Below are 19,882 nucleotides of genomic sequence, written 5' to 3' on the forward strand. Positions count from 1 at the left end.
GTTTAACGTTGCCAGAAATGGAAGCCTAGGAGGACCTAGGGGATTCCACCAAGGACTTCAGACCTGGTCTAAGGGAAAAATCTCAGCATAATAATCTTGCTCTCCTTTCTCTCTCCCCTTGGCCTTCCCTTTGATGTCTTTTTATACCCTCTCCAAAGTAGTTTTTTAGTTAGGAGTTGGTTGGGAACAGTTAGGCCACGGGCACTAACAGGTGATCCAGCAGGTAAACCCGCAATCACCGCCCGAAAAAGAGGAAATTATATATTTTTTTAAGTGTTTTAATAGATACACGCGGGTTGGGTATGACAGACCCGCGTGTACACGCGTTTAACACAGGGCAAAGTCGCGTATAGGGAATAAAACACTGTTTTTTAAATTTTTGGACCAGGTCTGGAAGGAGGGGTTGCCCTAGGCCATAAGTGCAGCATCACAAACCATAAGAGTGAGATTTGGAGCTATAACAGTTGGTAGTTTTGGCCGTTAAATTTTTTGAACACAAACCTACCACCTCTACCATTACTCCCACTCAAACCAGGAACCCTTCTCTCCTATGCATTTATCAGCCAAATAAACCTTCGGCTCTAATACTAGTTGTTAGAAAATTATATATTACAGAGAAATGGAACACATAAAATATTGCAGAAACACAAAAAAAGAAAATGCATAAATCAAGAGAGACATAGATATACGTGGTTCACCCAATTTGGGCTACGTCCATGGAGAAACAGTCAGTGCTTCCTTTTATATTATCTAGCAAAATGAAGAGATAAAACCTACAGCAAATCCATTATAATTTCCTCTTTGCTATCACATAATCTCCTCTCTCTTTCTCGCTCAGAATACACACATATAAACAATCGCAATACAATTCCCTCATATATAGCGAGGGGTTTCCTTCTAGGGAAAAATGTTAGAAAATTATATATTACGGAGCAATGGAACACATAAAATATTGCAAAAATATAAACACAGAAAATGCACAAAACAAGAGAGACACAGATATACGTGGTTCACCCAGTTTGGGCTACGTCCACCCCGAACAGCCAGTCCTTCCTTTCTATTATCCAGCAAAATGAAGAGACACAACCTACAACAAATCCGCTGTAATATCCTCTGTTTTCTCTCACAGTCTCGACTCTCAGTTTCTCGCTCACAGAATACACCTCTATATCTAGGCCTCCAATACAATGTCCTCATACAAAGAGAGGGGTTTCCTTCTAGGGCAAAAAACCCTAAACTAAACATAAGTTCTACCGTCAGATCATCTGCCTAATGAACGGCCCAGATTGACTAGAAATTACTATACTTTTACAAGGCAATTTTACATTTGTTTTTAGCTTCGGGGACACTGCCCCCGAGCCCCCACCGGGGGACCGCTGGCCCCTGGACCCCCCAGTCAGGAGAGATCGACCCCCCCGGACCCCCGCGGGGAGGACAAGTCCCCCCCGCACCCCCCCACGTGGAGGGGTGTACAAACTTCCTGGTGTATACATCCGGCTGAAACAAAGACCTCTGAACAATCATGCTCCACACACAACAAAAAAACCCTAAATTAAACATAACTTCTATCGTCAGATCATTCGCCTAATGAACGACTCAAATTGACTATGAAATTACAACATTTTACAAGGCAAATTTACATCTATTTTTTAGCTTCGGGGGAGTTGTCGTTGGTCTCCGAACCAAACCCCCGTGGGGGGGACAAGTCCCCCCCCACAACCCCCACGTGGATAGGTGTACAATCTTCCTGGGGTATACATCTAATTGAAACAAACACCTCTGAATAAAGAAGATAATCAAGCTCCACATCCAACACATACAGTATGTTGTTGGGCATGGACTAGTTGTATCTTCATAGAACCAAGGTAGACTGTTATGATAAAGCTATTGAGTGTGTTGATGAAAATGGAGAACCAAGAGTCTTATAGGGTAAGAATAAAGCTACATCAGTTAGGATGGTGACAACTATACAAGCAAACCATAGTCGTAGGAAAGAGTGTAAGCTATTTGCAGTGCACAATTCTAGTGATAAGGGTAAGGAATTTGAGGGTGCAGATCTGTTGAGAAGGTACCCAGTTTTACAGTAGTTCAAGGATATATTTCCTGAGGACATTATAGAATTTCCACCTCAGAGGGAGGTAGAATTTTCTATTGAGTTAGTGCCAGGGGCAGCGCCAACATAAAAAGCACCTTACAAGATGAGCACGCCTGAGTTGGTTGAGTTAAATTTGCAGTTGAAGGGAATGTTGGACAAGGGATACATTAGGCCGAGTGTATCACCATGGGGTGCACTAGTATTGTTTGTGAAGAAGAGAATGGTACTCTCAGATTATGCATTACCTATAGGTAGTTGAACAAAATGACCATCAAGAACAAGTATCTATTACTGAGGATTGATGACTTGTTTGACTAGTTGAAGGAAGCATCAGTTTTCTCTAAGATTGACATGAAATCAGGATACAATCAGGAACACATCAAAGAAGAAGACATTTACAAGACCTCTTTCCAAACCAGGTATGGGAATTATGAGTTTGTTGCATTTCCATTTGGCTTAACTAATGCTCCAGCTACATTCATGTGCTTGATGAATAGTGTGTTGCATCTGTATTTGGATAAATTTGTTATTATGTTCATAGATGATATACTGGTATATTCTAAAAATGAGGAGGAGCATACCAAACACTTAGCAACAGTGTTGAGGTTGTTGAGAGAGCATCAGTTGTATGCTAAGCTCTGCAAGTGTAGTTTCTTTCAAACTGAGGAAAATTACTTGGTGCATGTGGTCTCCAAGAAGGCGTTGCAGTAGACCCAGAAAATATAAGTTCCATCATGGAGTGGGTAGCTCCTAAGAATGTGGATGAGGTGAGATCTTTCATGGTTTTGGCAAGATATTATGGTAGGTTCATCAAGAACTTCTCACAGATTTCTTATCATATTACATCATTGCAGAGGAAAGGTAATAGGTTTGAATGGGCAGACGAGTGTGAGGCTAGTTTTGAGTAGCTCAAGCAGTGGTTGACACGCACCAGTGCTAAATATTGCAGATCTAGACAAAGAATTTGTAGTATGCACAGATTCTTGTAAGAGAGGACTTGGTGGAGTCCTTATGCAGGATGGATGGGTGGTATGTTATGAATCACAGAAACTGAATGAGCATGAGTAGAACAATCCCACACATGATCTTGAGTTGGCAGTGATTATACATGCATTGAAGACGTGGAATCACTATCTTCTTGGCAGGAGGTTTGTACTTATGAGTGATCACATTGGGTTGATGTATTTCTTTGACCAGTCGAACCTGAACACTAGGCATGCTAGATGGTTGGCCATGATCAATGAGTTTCATTTCGAGACCAGATACATCAAAGCTAAAGAGAACAAGGTGGCAAATACTCTCACCAAACGGGTACATGTAAATCACTTGGCAGTTATGCGATCCTATGGGACAGATCTATAGGATATGATCTTGCGGGTAGGTCAGCAGGATGTCATATATATGGATATTGTGCACAGGTTACGACAGAGTACAGGTACAGGTATAGGTGCAGGTGCATAGAATATGGATTATTGTATTACAACAAACATATTGGCTTGATTCATAGATAGGATATATGTACTAGATAACGGTGAGCTCAAGAAGATGATATTGAGGGAGTTTCATGCGAAACCTTATTCAAGTCACCGAGGTTATCAGAAGACATTGACAACAGTGAAGAGATTTTACTATGGGCTGAATTTGAAGAGGGATGTGGCAAAGTTTGTGGCTAGATGTTTTGATTGTGAACGAGTGAAAACAGAATGTAAGAATCCGAGTGGATTGCTACAACCGATCGTGATTCTAGAGTGGAAATGGGAATCCAACTCTTACTCAATTTCCAACCATCATCCCTATTAAGGTTTATGGATTTTAGCTCTCTTTTCATGAGTCTTCTTCCCTTTCCTCTCCTTTCTCCTTTTTGTTCTTTCTGATTTTCTTTTTTCTTCTTCTTGTTTTATCCCCATTTATCCTTATTAATTTTCTTTAATTTCATATGTTTAGCATGGTAAGTATATTTCTGAGCAAAATGGTTAACACGATTAGCGCTAAATAATTCAACTTGACTTTTAATATTTTTCTAGTAAACCTTTAAAGTTATCATTGCTATTCTCTTATTTAAGGGAGATAAGCTATCCTCTAACAAATAATGATCATATTAAGTGGATAATATTAATAAATATTCTTATTATAGAAATTGATAATATTAATAAATAATTATTAAAATATAATGAAATAAAATATTTTAATTTAAATTATTCCTAACAGCTAGTTTTCAACCAAATATATTTTATTTAATATGAATAACTCAACCCCTAACAAATAATATTATATATATTAATTATTTTTAGATAATGTTATTATCTAAATTGATATCATTAAATAATTGATTTATAATATCGAAATAAAATATTTAATTATTACATAACAGCTAGTTTCTAACTAAATATTGAATAATTTAACAAACATCTCCTTATCACTTATTATTAAATAATATTTTACTTTCCTTAGTAACAAATTTACCAACGTCTAATTTTCAATGGCTAACTCTGGGCAATGATGCATCCGTGCTATTTATTCCTTCAGATTGATTGTTTTCTCACCTTGTCCTGAGGATGAACCACATTAGTTGGTTCGAAACGTCGACCAAATCCTAACGATGTGATTAATCCGAAAGACTTATATCTACATTATGGATCACAAAAGTCTTAGATCTAACATAAGATTATGTTGTTTCATAGGGACATATAAATATTTTATTTATGGTTAAGAGTGAGAGTAAAATATTTTTGTCACTTCTCCTTAATATGGACACAAAGAGTCTGATAGTGAGATTATTGATGTTTTACAATTTTTATAATGAAACAAAATAACCACTATATATATTTTTGTTTTTTACTATATTTGAAGTTTTTTTTTTTTTTTTAAAGCTACATATTTCTCTCATACTTGGTTGTAGAATGAGCCTCTCAACTCAACAAAGTAACGTAAGTAATTAATGGACTAATAGCCTTGGAGCAAAATAGAGATAGGTGCATGGTAATTTTGGATGAAACATTAGCCCCAACATCATCACTTGTTACAATTGATATGAAGTATCCACTGTCCTCTTAATCACGTCCCAAAGAATTCTTATGTAATAAACTAGCAATTGCCCCAAAAAGTGCAAAGAGAGACCGATAGGATTCTTAAATTGAAAAATTTGTACTTTGGTTCTCATAATCAAGCAAATAATAAGTGAAGTTTGGTTTGGAAGATTGAATTGTGGATGATGCAATTGTCTTTGAGCTTCACATTCACTGTTGCGTATCACATTTTTTAATAAAATGGTGGTCATAAATATAAAGGGAGTGAAGTTAATGGAACTGGTGAAGGCAGCAAAGCATATCTGAAAGTTTTCATAGTACATCATAGATCACTTTACTCAAAATGATAATGCAAAATAACACATAAAATATTATATCCATGGTTTTGACAATCTTCTCGACATCTAAACAAGTTTTTCCAACCTAAAGTTATTTCTCTTCCTTTTCTCTTTTGGCATTTCTCTATGTTAAATGTAATGAGTTTTTCAAGAAGAGGTATGGTTTCTACTTTATGGGCAGATGCTCCTTACTGCCCCATTTTTGTGACAATTGGCAACTACAACATCATAAAGCACATATGCATGTAACGTTTGTACATTTTCTATAATACAATGCCTTCTAACTTACCAAAATAAAAATAAAAACACAATATACAATATACAATATAATATAATGATAATAATTTTTTTATTTGCAAAAATACTCTAAACAATATGCTTCTTATATAAACTAAAGAAATACCAAGATTATCCACTAAATCCCCATGTAAGAGACACAAACATAATCAAAATTCAATATAAAAAACAAAAATATAATATGAATTTAAAACTTTAAATCTTAATTGATTTAAATAATGGAAATATTAAATTTGTTCACTAATTAATTATAATTTTTAATCTTTCTCTGATTTAATTTTTAATCCTTCTTAGATTCATAAACTTTACGCTAAAATCACCTATATAAATTTAATAATATAAAAAAGATATATCTATGTTTGCTACCTTCATGGAAAATGAATCTCTGCTAATTTTAGAAATATATAAAATAAAGTTATGATCATCTAATTATGATAGCCCAGAAGGGAGGGGAAAGGTTGGGGCTGACATTAATTTATTGAGATTCTTAAGCAAAATATAAACATTGTAGAGCAGACAATCATTCTTTTAGGTTTTTTTCCTAAGTCAATTTTGCAATAAATTTAGGGTTTTTTCGAGTTTAAAATTTAAGTTTTCCTTTGGTGAATTTTGTTCCCTAGTTAATTTTGCAACAAATTTAAGGTTTTTCATGTATTAAATTTAGGTTTTCTTTCAGTGAAACTTGTTTTAAGTTTAGTAGAGATTTATTGGAATTGTATCTTTTAATTTTATAAATGACCAAATTCAAATGTTTTAAATATTTTCAAACACTTAACCTATAAATTTTGAACATTGCCACTAATTTTCTTACCGAATATAAACATTTAAATCAACCCATATATAAGAAAGAAAACCCTATCATTCGAATTGGACTTGTTATGCAATCATCATATGCAAATGCTAATAAATTCCCAAGATCCAACTACAATAACTCTCGAGAAACTCGTCTTAGCGCTATCACATTTTTCCCCTTCAGTTTTCTTAATAGAAAAATTTAAACACTTTTCAAGAAGGGCAAAAGGAACTTTATGGATCCAAATCCTGATGAAGATGGTAGCTACATTATTGATATTCAGTTTTCAATAAATAAGACCAAATGATAAAAGTTTTACATCCGCTGGTGTTCTCGAAAAACATTAACAAAGATCAACAAAGGCCAACATAATAAAATTTCTATTAAGTTACATTTTTTCTATGAAACGGTATCTTTACTAGAGGCACACCGTAAAGCTAATGTTAAAATTTATTTGAGGACTTATTTCATGCATAAATCGATCTTCCATCAATAACACATTGAAGAAATTTATATGGTGCAAGTCATAAGGTATTTAAAAAAAAAAGAGCAAATGGAAGAGGGCAAATGGTTTAGTAAATGGGGTATTTTCTTGATCGTGTGTTCCATAAACAATAAAGAGATAAAAGTCTTTGTTATGGATAAGTTCCACACATGTACTTAGGATAAGGAGCTAGGGAGAAAGAAAAAGTACTATATTGAAGTGTTTAATCCAACTCATAATCATCAACAAAAAGCATACATAGAGGCCAATATTTCTTGAAGAGCCAAAATTCTTATTGCTCTATTAAGGACTAATTTTCATCAACTCCGTTGCGAAACAAGGCACTGAAAAAGTACAAAAGAAGTGTGGGAGGAAATAGAATGTATTTTTTGTTCTTCCAGAAAAGTGGAAACAAAAAAGCATTTCTTTTTAGAATGTGAGGCCTTTAAAGACAATAGGGAAAGTTATGCAGATATTCTGGCAGCTAGCTCCTGGGATAATCTATTTAGAGAGGGGTTTGTCGAGAAGTTGGGAACGTTTATTGTGAGGCTTCACAGGAAAAGAGTTGAATACATCAACCAGATGAAGAAGCAATCTGTCCCATAGGCTATTTTCAGCCTCGTAGACATTAACATAAATTTCTTTCTTCTTTATTTCTATTGTAAATCTGTAGAATATATTTACCAATAGTCACCTTCCTTGATAACTTGTCCCTAAATCAAAAAACTTTGTCCCGCTTCGTTCAATAAAAAAAAAAGGATAAAAATAAATAAATAAAATCAAAGGAGGTCTAAAGTTAACGATCCAAAACCAAATGCACAGAACATATTTCCAAGAAATCTTCCAACCTTTAATTCAATGATCTTAAGCGCATATTTAGATTTTCTCCAAGTAAATGTTTTGAATTCAATTTATTCTGTGTAGTCTTTTCTTCAAAATTAACATTTGCATGTAGGTAAAATAGTCATGTAAATCAGTGCAACATGTTCAGTTGCTCAAAAGCCTAAATTCTCTAACGAAGTGATTTAAATGCATCTTCTGGTTCATAATTTCTTGAACAAGGCATTTGCATGTTGTTAAAACCATCAAAGTAAAAACTTCAATAGGTGTAGTAGCTCGAAAGCCTTCACCTTTTCTCCAACTAGCACAACTGCTGGGAAGATTTCCATTTGGGAAGGACTTTCATCCATTGGATTGCATTTCTTTTCCAGAAATCACAAAACAAGAAATAAAGAAAGATTTTGAAATTAAATGATATTTTGAAAAAAAATGTAGAGGTGGCCAACCTTAAGAAGTAAGGTTCAAATGCATTTTAGCACTCAAATCATAAAACAAATTTGAGTTTAGTGGAAACTTAGAGATTCGCCCATGGCAACCAAGTCTACATTTCTGGATAAGCGATCAAATAAATCATGATCAGTCATGTAGGCATGAGCAGTGTTGTCTTTGTTAATAAGGATAAAACTTATTATTTTGCATCAAGAAGGTTAGTTGTAACAACCCTGGTTAAAAATCCATGTAAAATATACAAGACCACGGTAATGGGACACGTATTCCAAGTGGAATGGTGGGAAAAACATCCTAGTGGGTGTTCATTCGATTTATTATGGCTAAGGAAAATGGAAAAGGTAATGGCTAAGGCTTTGTAAAGGTATGAAGCATTAATTGAATATAATTTATGAAAATAAAGAAAATTAGGAGAAAATGAAGGTCATAGGTTGCATGTGAGGACGAAAATGAAGGAAAATAATCGAAAATGAAGAAAATAGAGACCTCATTAACAAAAGGCTTCTGAGGATCAATGGGTAGACTTGGTAAGTGTAAGCTTGGTCAGTTCAGTTTTGGAGATCTCTCTCTATTCTCTCTCTCTCATATACTCTTAGATACCTAGTTTTTTCTTGGTGCACTCTTGGAGGGTGTGGCATACTTGGATTTTTGGGGCAAGGAGGCAAAGGAAGAGTAGGAAAGCGCAAGAGGACATCGAGGTTAGCAACTATAGCAAAATTTTCTTTCATGTGCGGAGTTGCATGTATATTTTCCTCACTAGTTTTGGCATGCATGATATATGCATGTGGTTTCTTGGTTATGATATGTCATGGGCATGGAAAATTTCCTGGATTGACAGTGGACTTTCCTAGCCTTGCCATTTCCTAGATAGCCATGGAGATTGTGGGTTTATTTCCTTGTTTTTTTTTGGTTGGTTCTCATGTTTCCTTAGCTTGGGTTGAGTTATTAGTTCTTGGAAGCCTTGGTTGGGCAAACGCTATGGAAGCCCTTTAACAACTTGGGTTGAGTTACTAGTCCTAGAAGCCTTGGCTGGAAAAATTCTCTGGAAACTCGATATTAGTTGTGGGTTGAATTACTAGTCCTGGAAGCCTTGGTTGGAACAAATGATCTAGAAGTCCTGGAAGGCTTGGATGGAGACCAATTTGATGATGGTTTTGTGATGTCCGAATATGAGGTGGAATCACTTTTTGATGGGTTGAGGTGGTTTGGCCTCTACAAGCCCTAGATCGTTTTGATTGGCGTGTTTTATGAGATCCTACATTCATGCTTGGAATATGGAATAGGGGTGAATGGTTGAAGAGAGAATTGGCTCAGCCATTCTACGATCAGGTGGAACATGGTAGTCCTACACTAACTTGTATTTTGTGTCATTAATATGAGGTTATTTATCCTTGTTATCTCATGAGTATTATATTAGTTTATATGTGGATTATATGGCTATTGTATCCTTGGTATTTTTGTTGTTATTATGTTGGTCATGAATAGGTAGTATGACAGTGGTTATGTATGGCTTCTATCATGTTTTTACTTGTATATGAACGAACAATGTATCTATGTCCTAATGGATGAAACCACAGCTAAAGTGATAAGGAAACAATGCCTCATAGTGAATCTCAGATAAGTATAAGACCCCTATGCTTAGATATGTTGTTTACACCTGTAGATTACATATTTGTGATATGTTTGATGAAATGCCTATCATGGCTAGTAGGCGTCCAATCAAGGTCTTATTCAATTAATTGCATTAGTACCGTTATTTCCATCTTATCTTAATGTTTTGAAGATGTCATTCAATTCTGGGCAGTGACCTCGGCTCTAGACCTGAAAAAGTGGCGCAAATCTTAGGGACACTAGCATAGCACTGTGAAAAATATTCCATGGATGCTGGCTTGCAGGTCTGTAAGAGTGTCCAAAGGTCCCTGGACACTGGCATGCCCATAGCATGAGAGCATCCAGAGGTCAATTGGTCCAAAATCTCAGTGGGACACAGGGGCTGGCTGGCAGAAAGGTTGGGTTGGTTCCTGAGGGTCCTAATGCTGATGTTGAATGTTTGTATGGTGTATTTCCAATGGTTCCACTTCCTTAACGTGAATTAGGAGGTCGAATCATATCACAGTGGTTGCTCGTCGCATGTTTACCCTAGTTGGTTGGTTACTTTGCTAGATGTGGGAGGAGGGTGTTACAAAGTGGTATCAGAGCATTGGTAATGCATTCATGTCAGTTTCATATGTGGTCCTTATGCTTGTAGTCCTTATGCTTGTTTCATTTGAATCATTGTTGATCATGTTTGTAGTGATGTCGCCATGTGAAGGTTGATGGTGTTGTTGTAGGATGTGTCGTCATGAGTGTATGGTTGTATATGCATTGTCATGCATGTCATTGTCTATATGCATGCATTCTCATGGTTATAGTTATGCATGTATAGTAAGTAAAACATGCATTGTGAGGTAAATGCATGTAATTAGGTCATTATGATGATATTGGTTTGTTATGATGCTAATGTGTTGGTTGAGATAGAGCAAGAGATGCAGATCATTAAAGTGAAGTTGCAGCATTGGACCTCATGGCAAGAGCATGTCATCATACATGTTTGTATGTTGGGCATGCATGTATGTAGGTTAAGGATTGTTATGTGCATTATGGTTATGTGTATGCCTTAATTCTATTGATGGTATGGTTACATACATGATAGATGCTAGTTGATTAGTGTAGCCATATGCACATGTGTCGGATAATCATGAATGATAGTATGTCGTGGTTGTATGCATTGATATTTTTGTTTTATGTTAGATAACTTGATGATTATGTTATACGTTGTTGATGAGTATGTTATAGGTTAACTTCTTGTTATTATATTTTAATTAGCTTGATTATTAGGTTATAAGTTGTTAATGAATATGATATATAACATGTTGTTGTTATATGATAGTTAGCTTGATGATTAGGTTATATGTTGTTGATGAACATGATATATAACATGTTGTTGTGATATGCTAGTAACTTGATGATTAAGGTTATTACATTAAGATCTTAATGTTATATGTAGCATAGTAAGTTGGATTGATCTATGTGAATGGTTAGGGTTATGATATTCAAGTATGAGTTAATATGTTGTGATATTATGTCATACTAATCTAGATTGTTTGTGCATATGTGATTGTTATGCACGAATGACAATTGTTTATGAGTTTCTGATGTGAACATGTTAATTAGTTATTGTTATGGATGTCAGTAGCTTATTTATGATTGAGTTGATATGTTGTGGAGTTATATCGTGCTAACTAGATTGATTATGCAGACAAGATGGCCTCCCCTGAGATACATTAAGGTATGAACTTGCTTATGTCATCTACTTTGTGCTTGAATATTTGATTATGATGTATATTTGGTGTTTGAGTGTTTGGTGTCTATTATGTCATCTAGTTGAATTATTTAACATGGTATGTTTTCAAGTTGGTTGAATATTTGATGAATTGCATAATATGAGTATATGTTCCAATGATCTTTTAAGATGATTGTACTAATACATATGTGTTGAGATAGTTGATATGTACTTGAGTGTAGTAGGTGATAGTTGTAGCATTATGTCTAATGACTATGAGCTGACTATGGATTATGACATGATTGTTAGTCTTGGTAAGGGATGATTTAAAATTGACAGTTATGATTGTCTTGATATTTGGAATGTGTGGTTGACATGTGTGAATAGTTGCTAGAAACATGCTTGGTATTAGTAGAACAAGGTAATAGTTGATGTGTTTATATAACTAACAGTTGGGTGATGTGACAACACATAGTAAGCCTTGATTCCAACAAAGTAAAAGTTAGAAGAAAGGAATTGGCCAAGAATTCATTTGGCTATGTTTGGAAACCCTAATTCCAAACGAATGAGTGCTTTGCATACATGAAGTTTTCTTAACCTTGATTTTGTCTAAAATTATGTGGATATGTGCTATAGTCATGAACATGTATTGGAAAGGTATATCAGCTAGGTTCTAGTTATGGATGGATTCGTCAAGGGAATTGGAGCCCCTTGAGAGATGGCATGGATGTGTTTAGTTACAAGGCAATGTGCTTGGCATAAGAAGGTAAGGTAACTAGTTTGTTTTTATGTATATTTATGCACTGACAATTATGCATTCATGGCAATATGATGCAGGGGATTGCATGGCAAAGAGACTGCCATGAAATCTTGAAGAAGGCTCGGGTTGAGATTTCCTTTGGAAGCACTAGGAACCATGGGGATTGAGTCATGGTGTTTATTGTTAGTATTGTGGCTTTGGTCTTTTGTGATTTTCTTACACTTGATTTTTTAGTTTTTTTTATGTCTAGTGCATGATTATGCCACTTTGTTTGTGGTGTCGTATTGTTATTGGTTTTCATGGTTTTCTTCTTGTTTGTTTCTTATGCTTGCCTTTTAACTTTTGAGTCTTGGAAATTGGTTGGGAAAAAGGAATTTTAGTGGAGCTCAGAGAGAGCTTATTGAAATCCAGTAGGCAATGTAAGACTCAGGTGAAGCTGATGCATGTATAGAGGAAGTTGAACACAAGAGTATGACAACCAATTGGACTGATTGGGTCAATTGGTGTAAATGGATGATGGCAGGAAAGTCATTGGATAGGTAATCAAGAAAGGGTAAGGTGAATGGATTTGAGGTGTCATATGCCTTGGCTATGTTGGGAATTATTGTTCTCAATGTTGTGCTCATTGTGAACAGATAAAGGGGGTTCTCTTAATATTGACCTTATGATATCTGATAATTATGTTATGATCATGATTATGTTGATGTTTATATATGTATGTATGTTGTTCTCTGACATGGTCATCTTGGATCATGGTTGTTTAATGCTAATTTTTATACGTATATATGTGTGTATGAATTTTGTTGTCTAACATGATCATGATTGTTTTATGCTAATGTTTATTTATATGCATATACGTATCCATGTATCTATGTCATTATCTGACAGGATTTTCAAGGATCACTTATGTGGAGGAATGATTTCTTATGTAGGTGAATGGCATGAAGAGGTTCCTGGTCTTATGAGGAATAAATTGGGAGGAGTAGCCCTGACAAATCTATGAGGTCAGTATCATTTAGTTATGAGTTGATATTATGTGATTATATTATCTCTATGTTATGGACAATCTATACCAAGAGATACATTAGCGAAATGAAAGAAATATGATCTGCGACATGCTAGGATAAGCATGGATGGAAAAGAGACACTCAAAGCAAGGTTACTTGGTATAGACAGTGTGGTTTTAGATGTGAAGTGCTATTATTGTGCATATGTTGTTTATGTTGTACATGTTGCATCTGTGATGTTGTGTGCATGCGGTGCTATGTATATATATATAGTGTGTGTGTACATGTTGTTTATGCAATGTTATGTACGGGGTGTACAGATAGTGTTGTGTGAATATTGCAAATGCAGTGCTGGGTATAAATGGTGTTATGTACTTGTTAGATATGTGGTGATGTGTGCATATGGTGTTGTGCGCATGTTAGATATGCACTATTGTGTATAGATGATGTTATGTACATGTTGGATATGCATTTCTATGTACATGTGGTGTTGCCTGCATGTTGTACATATCGTGATATATACACATGGTGTTGTGTGCATGTTTTTACAAGTGGTGTTGTGTGCATGTGGCGTTGCGTACATGTTGCAAAAGTGGCGTTGTGTGCGGGTGGTGATGCGCACATGTTGTGCATGTGATGTTGTGTACATGTGGTCTCGTGTACATGTCGTGCATGTGGTACTATGTATAAGTGGTATTGTGTACACGTTTTACAGTTGGTGCAATGTATATGTGGCATTGTGTACACATTATGCAGGTGGTGTCGTGTACATGTGACTTTGTGTACGCGTTGTGCAGATGGTGCGGTGTACATGTTGTACATGTGGTATTATATGCATGTCATACATGTTGTGTTGTGTACATGTAGTACTATGTATGCGCATTGTGTAGTTGTGGTATCATGAAATGTGTACTCATTATGTTGTACTCATAATGTGTACTCTATGTAATACATGTATTGTGTTGTGTGACAGGTGTAGATGCATGTATTGCATGGTGTTTTATGTCGTGTGTGGTTGTATGTGTGTGATGCACACTATTTGTATGTGCACATGGTTGAGGAGAAGGCACTAGGTGTTTGTCGGGTGTGGAAACATATTCAGTGTGCATATAGAATAAGGACAAAGGTAGAAGCTACATATTGATTAAAGGATACACATATGTGTTTTATTTCAGTTTTATTATGCATGCGATTTATGGTTCTGGTCTATGATTATTATAGGTGATCAATGATTCTGGTTTATGATGGTTACATGTGATTTATTATTTTGATCTATGATGGTTGTGTTTTGAGTTAACCTAATGTGATATGTTTATACATAATAATTGATAAAAGATGCTAATTTTACTTGTTGTGACAGGAAGTAAACAAGATTACAAATGTATCTTATTGACGAGCTACCAATGAGGTATGATGTGAATTTATTTCAATTTATTTTGAATGTAATTGAAGTTATGTGCTTGTTATAGGAAGCATGAAATGCCTGGTTGGGTGGTTGAAACTACCTACAAGAATTAGCAACAACAATGAACGAAATTGGAACAAGCAACAGTATGTTGGTAAAGCACTTCAGGAGGAGGGCCATTGTGGGACATTGGTACCCAATAGTGTCCATTGATTTCCATGACCATGTTATGACCAATATGATGGTTTTGAGGCAGGTATATGCCTTGGTAGTTTAACCTTTCGATGCAAGGAAGCCTTGCCAAGGGATGGATCAAACAGGATAGGGGATGCTGGGGAACTTGGAAGGTGAGTGACTGCACAGAAGGGGGTGACCAGATTTCTTGAGGGACTGTGTAGCAGAGAAGGGAAGGTTTCCTATTTTCGTCATTAGAATTTCCAGATGGAATCATATGTACATTGGGAGTGTGCCCTGGAACAATGATCCGGTAAATGTTCACTGTGAGGAATGTGGCACAAGATTGTAGCATTGGACATTGGATGAAGACTTTGACTTTTGTAGTGGATTCTAGACTTCGTGGGAAGGAGGTGAATCCTGGTACTACTTTTAGGGTGGAGGTGTGAGCCTTTGGATTCCCTTGTTATGGATGCAAGCATGATATCATTTTATTTGTTTGTTGAGCAAATGTGCATATGTGTATATTATTGTAAATATTGTATTGAGCTGGTTTATAAAGCTCCACAGACAGTGTGGTTATTTTCTAGTTGAAGAAAATGTGCTTAAGTATATGCGATTTTTAGTGTAAATACTGTAGTGATATGTGTTATATATCTCCAGTAAATGGTATGCTTGTCATGTTTTAGCAGATGGTCAAAATATTACAACAAGATATGTTATAAAGCTCCATGGGTAGTACGTTTTGTTTTCAGTGGTCTTGCTAGTTATAGGTGTTATTAAACACCAAGGATGGTGTTCCACCAAGGGGGAGGGTTTCGTAACATACCTGGTTAAAAATCCATGTAAAATATAAAAGACCACAGTCATGGGACACTGTTGTGGCCAGCAACAACCCCCCTTCTTATTGAGTGTTATTCCTAATACTAAATAAGAGGGGACCCTTAGTTAGAAATCTAAAAAATTAAAATAGTGTCTAAATTTCCTTTTAAAATAAAATTACCATCATAAGCTTAGGAAACCCTCTTGGAAAATCCAAAAAGGTAAGTTTTATGATAAGGTAAAGAAAAATCTTTCCTTAGGAAATATCGCATCGCATAAGATAGTGGGATGCCACCTTACAAGCACACTTCCAATATTTGTGAGATCGCTATATGCGATAATAAACAAATATCGCATCGCATTCAGCACAATTGACGTTGAAATACTTTAAAATTTTCCGATATGCGATAACACCGGTCGCAAGATCACATCTCATAGGAAACAGGTTAACGAAGTCTGTCATACATAACATTTCTGCTATTTGCGATATTGCGATTTCGCGATGCAGCGATAATACTATAATGCGATGTCACGAGCGATCAATATTGCGATATCGCGATATTGCGATATTGCGATGTTGCGATCTACGATGTTGCGAAGCAAATCACAAAATCGCTTCATCGCGGATCTTTCGGGCGCATTATTCAAGAAAAGTATTTTCCTTAAGCTGACACCTGGTTATTCACTTTAATGCTAATAAATTAGGTAGTTGCTAGTTATTATGGATTATGGGTGTGTGCTTATCGAAAGAATCATTTCACGTAAGGTGGTATGCTTGATATGTCTGCGTCATTTAAAACTTTTCCCATCACCCTTCCCTGTCATTCATTTTCGCTTCACTTGTGAATTGCAGGAACGAAGAACAGAGGCCGATACAAAGCATTACACAGGTTGAAATGGGAAAGAAAGGAAAAGCCCCGAGCTCAGAAGAAAATGAAATGGCGCCCTTATATATAGACACAACAGCAAGCAGTATTATTAATTGTGTAAATGAAAATTTTCACAAGGTAAATTTGATTGCAGAGACCACTCCAGGATATTTACCTAATGCACAGCAACTACACGCAGATTGGAAATAGAGAGCTCAAGAAAAGGCGCAAGCAATCCAAGAGTTAACCAGGTTGAACTGGGATTATTAATGGGCTTACTTGGTAAAGCCACATAGCCAATGGATGACTGTTAAGTGTATCAACAATTCAGCCGAAAAGATGGCGCCAACGCTTGTCGATTCTGTTTTCTCAGCTCAGCTAAAAGCGGAAGTCAGCCAGCCAACCCTTCTCAAACAGATACTGCATGCGTGTGATTTCAAGGACCAAATACAGAAATAGTTTAATGTTAGATTTAATTTTAGCTTTGATTTTGTTTATTTTCCTGAAAAGAGGACGGTCATTTAAACCGCATCCTATATTTTTGTAATAATTTATTTTTATAATTAGTTTAGTAGTATTTAAATCCCTCTCATGCATTTAGAGAGGGGTCCTGAAATTTATCAAAAACTTATCCCCAGAACATGCACTTTTGTACCCTTTGAGGAGGTTTTGATGAATGAATGGAACAAGATTTATTAATGTTTGCATCTGATATCTGCTACTGATGTTGCACTTTTGTACTCTTAGTGGATATTTGATCAAGGAGAGATAAATCGTGATCACTTGAAGCTCATGAGTAGGACTAGTTATAAATGGTATTTCTATCTCTTAACTATTTTTTCCTTGTGTTAGAGTGATTTCTAGTTAAGTTATTTATATATTAATGTATGAATGCTTGAGTTATCATTTGGCACTTTTGTACGGTGATAGCTATTTATTTATGCTTAGTGTATGAATAGCTCATTATGCGATATTTTTTTGCACAACTGTTTTGTCTAACTTTTTATACGAAGTAGTTCATCTGTACTGAATTCTTTTCTCATAACCACTGAATGATCTTTATTACCAGTTGTTGTTTGAAATAATTTTAGATCGCATAGAAGAAAAATCACACCCCGGGTTAGTGTAGATTTACATATTCCTGTTATTAGAATACAGTTTCCTTATTATTAGACTAGAATTAGAGTAGAAGTATTCCATTTAGAAACTGTTAGAAACATAAATATTCATCTTTTTCACACATACACTGAAATTGGGAAACTGGTCCCACATCCCCAGTTGGACCCGCTATACCAAACAAAAAATGAGCTGCCAACCAAGGTCCGGACCGGGCGGGTATCCCCCTTGTTGTAGACCCGATTTTTGGGGCTTCAACAGACACATATTCCAATCTGAATGGTGGGAAAACATCCTAGTGGGTGTTCATTCGGTTTATTATGGCTAAGGAAATTGGCAAAGGCTTTGGAAAGACATGAGGCATTTATTGGCATATTATTTATGAAAATAAAGGAAATTAGGAGAAAAGGAAAGTGAAAGGTTACAGGGTGCATGTGAGGAGGAAAATGAAGGAAAGTAATGGGAAATGAAGAAAATAGAGGCCTCATTAATAAAAAGCCTTTTGAGAATCAATGGCTAGAATTGGTCACTTTAAGCTTAGTTAGTTTAGTTTTGGAGCTCTTTCTCTATTCTCTCTCTCTCTCATACCTTGGATACTTAGAGTTTTCTTGGAGCACTCTTGGAGGGTGTGGCATACTCGGATTTTTTGAGCAAGAAGGCAAAGGAAGAGCAAGAAAGTGCAAGAGGACATTGGGATCAACAACTATAATGGGATTTTCTTGCAGGTATCGAGTTGAATATATGTTTTTTTCACTAGTTTCGGCATGCATGGCATATGCATGTGGTTTCTTGGTTATGATTTGTCATGGGTATGGAGGATTTATTGGATTGACAGTGGCTTTTCCTAGCCTTCCCATTTCCTAGATAGCCATGGAGATTGTTGGTCTATTTCCTTGTTTTGTTTTGGTTGGTTCTCATGTTTCCTTAGCTTGGGTTGATTTATTAGTTCCTAGAAGCCCTGGTTGGACAAACGCTCTGGAATCCCTATAATAGAATGGGTTGAGTTACTGGTCCTGGAAGTCTTGGTTGAAAAAATGCACTAAAAGCCCATGGTGGGTTCAGTTACTAGTCATGGAAGCCTTGGCTGGACAAATGCTTTAGAAGCCTGGTGGCAGCTAGGGGTTTAGTTACTAGTCCTGGAAGCCTTGGTTGGAAAAAATGCTCTGGAAGCCCTAGAAGGCTTGGATTGAGACCAATTTGATGATGGTTTTGTGATGTTTGACCATGATGTGGAATCATTGTTTGATGGGTTGAGGTGGTTTGGCCTCTCGAAGTCTTGGATGGTTTTTATTAGTGTGTTTTATGAGATCTCACATTCATGCTTGAAATATGGCACTGGGGTGAATGGCTGAAGAGAGAATTGGCTCAACCATTCTATGATCAGGTGGAACGTGGTATTCCCATGCCGGGTTGCATATTGCATCATTAATATGAGGTTATTTCTCCTTTTTATCTCATGAGTATTATATTGATTTATATGTGGATTCTATGGCTATTGTATCCTTGGTATTTCCTTTATTATTATTTGGTTATGAGTATGTATTATGATAGTGGCTATGTATGGCTCCCATCATGTTTTTACTTATATATGAATGAAAAATGTATCTATGGCCTAATGGATGAAACTGCAGCTAAAGTGATAAGGGAACAATGCCTCATAATGAATCTCAGATAAGTATAAAATGCCTAAGCTTAGATCTATTATTTACACCTGTAGATTACATATTTGTGATATGTTTGACGAAATTCCTGTCATGGATAGTAGGGGTCCATTCAAGGTCTTATTCAAGTAATTTCATTAGTACTATTATTTCCATGTTATCTTACTGTTCTAAAGATGTCATTCAATTTTGGGCAGCGACCTAGGATCTGGGCCTTAAAAAATGGCTTAAATCTCAGGGACGTTGTCATAGTACTGTACAAAATAGTCCATGGATGCTAGCTTGCAGGCAAGTGAGCGCGTCCAGAGGTCCCTGGATGTTGGCATGCTCATAGCATGAGAGCGTCTAGAGGTCAAGTGGTTTAAAATCTCAGTGGGACCTAGGGGCTGGTCGATAGAAAGGTCGGGTTAGTTCCTGAGGGTCCTA

This window comes from Pinus tabuliformis, chromosome X, assembly GCF_031772625.1.
Source record: "Pinus tabuliformis cultivar Carrire ecotype Pingquan chromosome X, CPIR1, whole genome shotgun sequence".
In the NCBI taxonomy this organism is placed as follows: Eukaryota; Viridiplantae; Streptophyta; class Pinopsida; order Pinales; family Pinaceae; genus Pinus; species Pinus tabuliformis.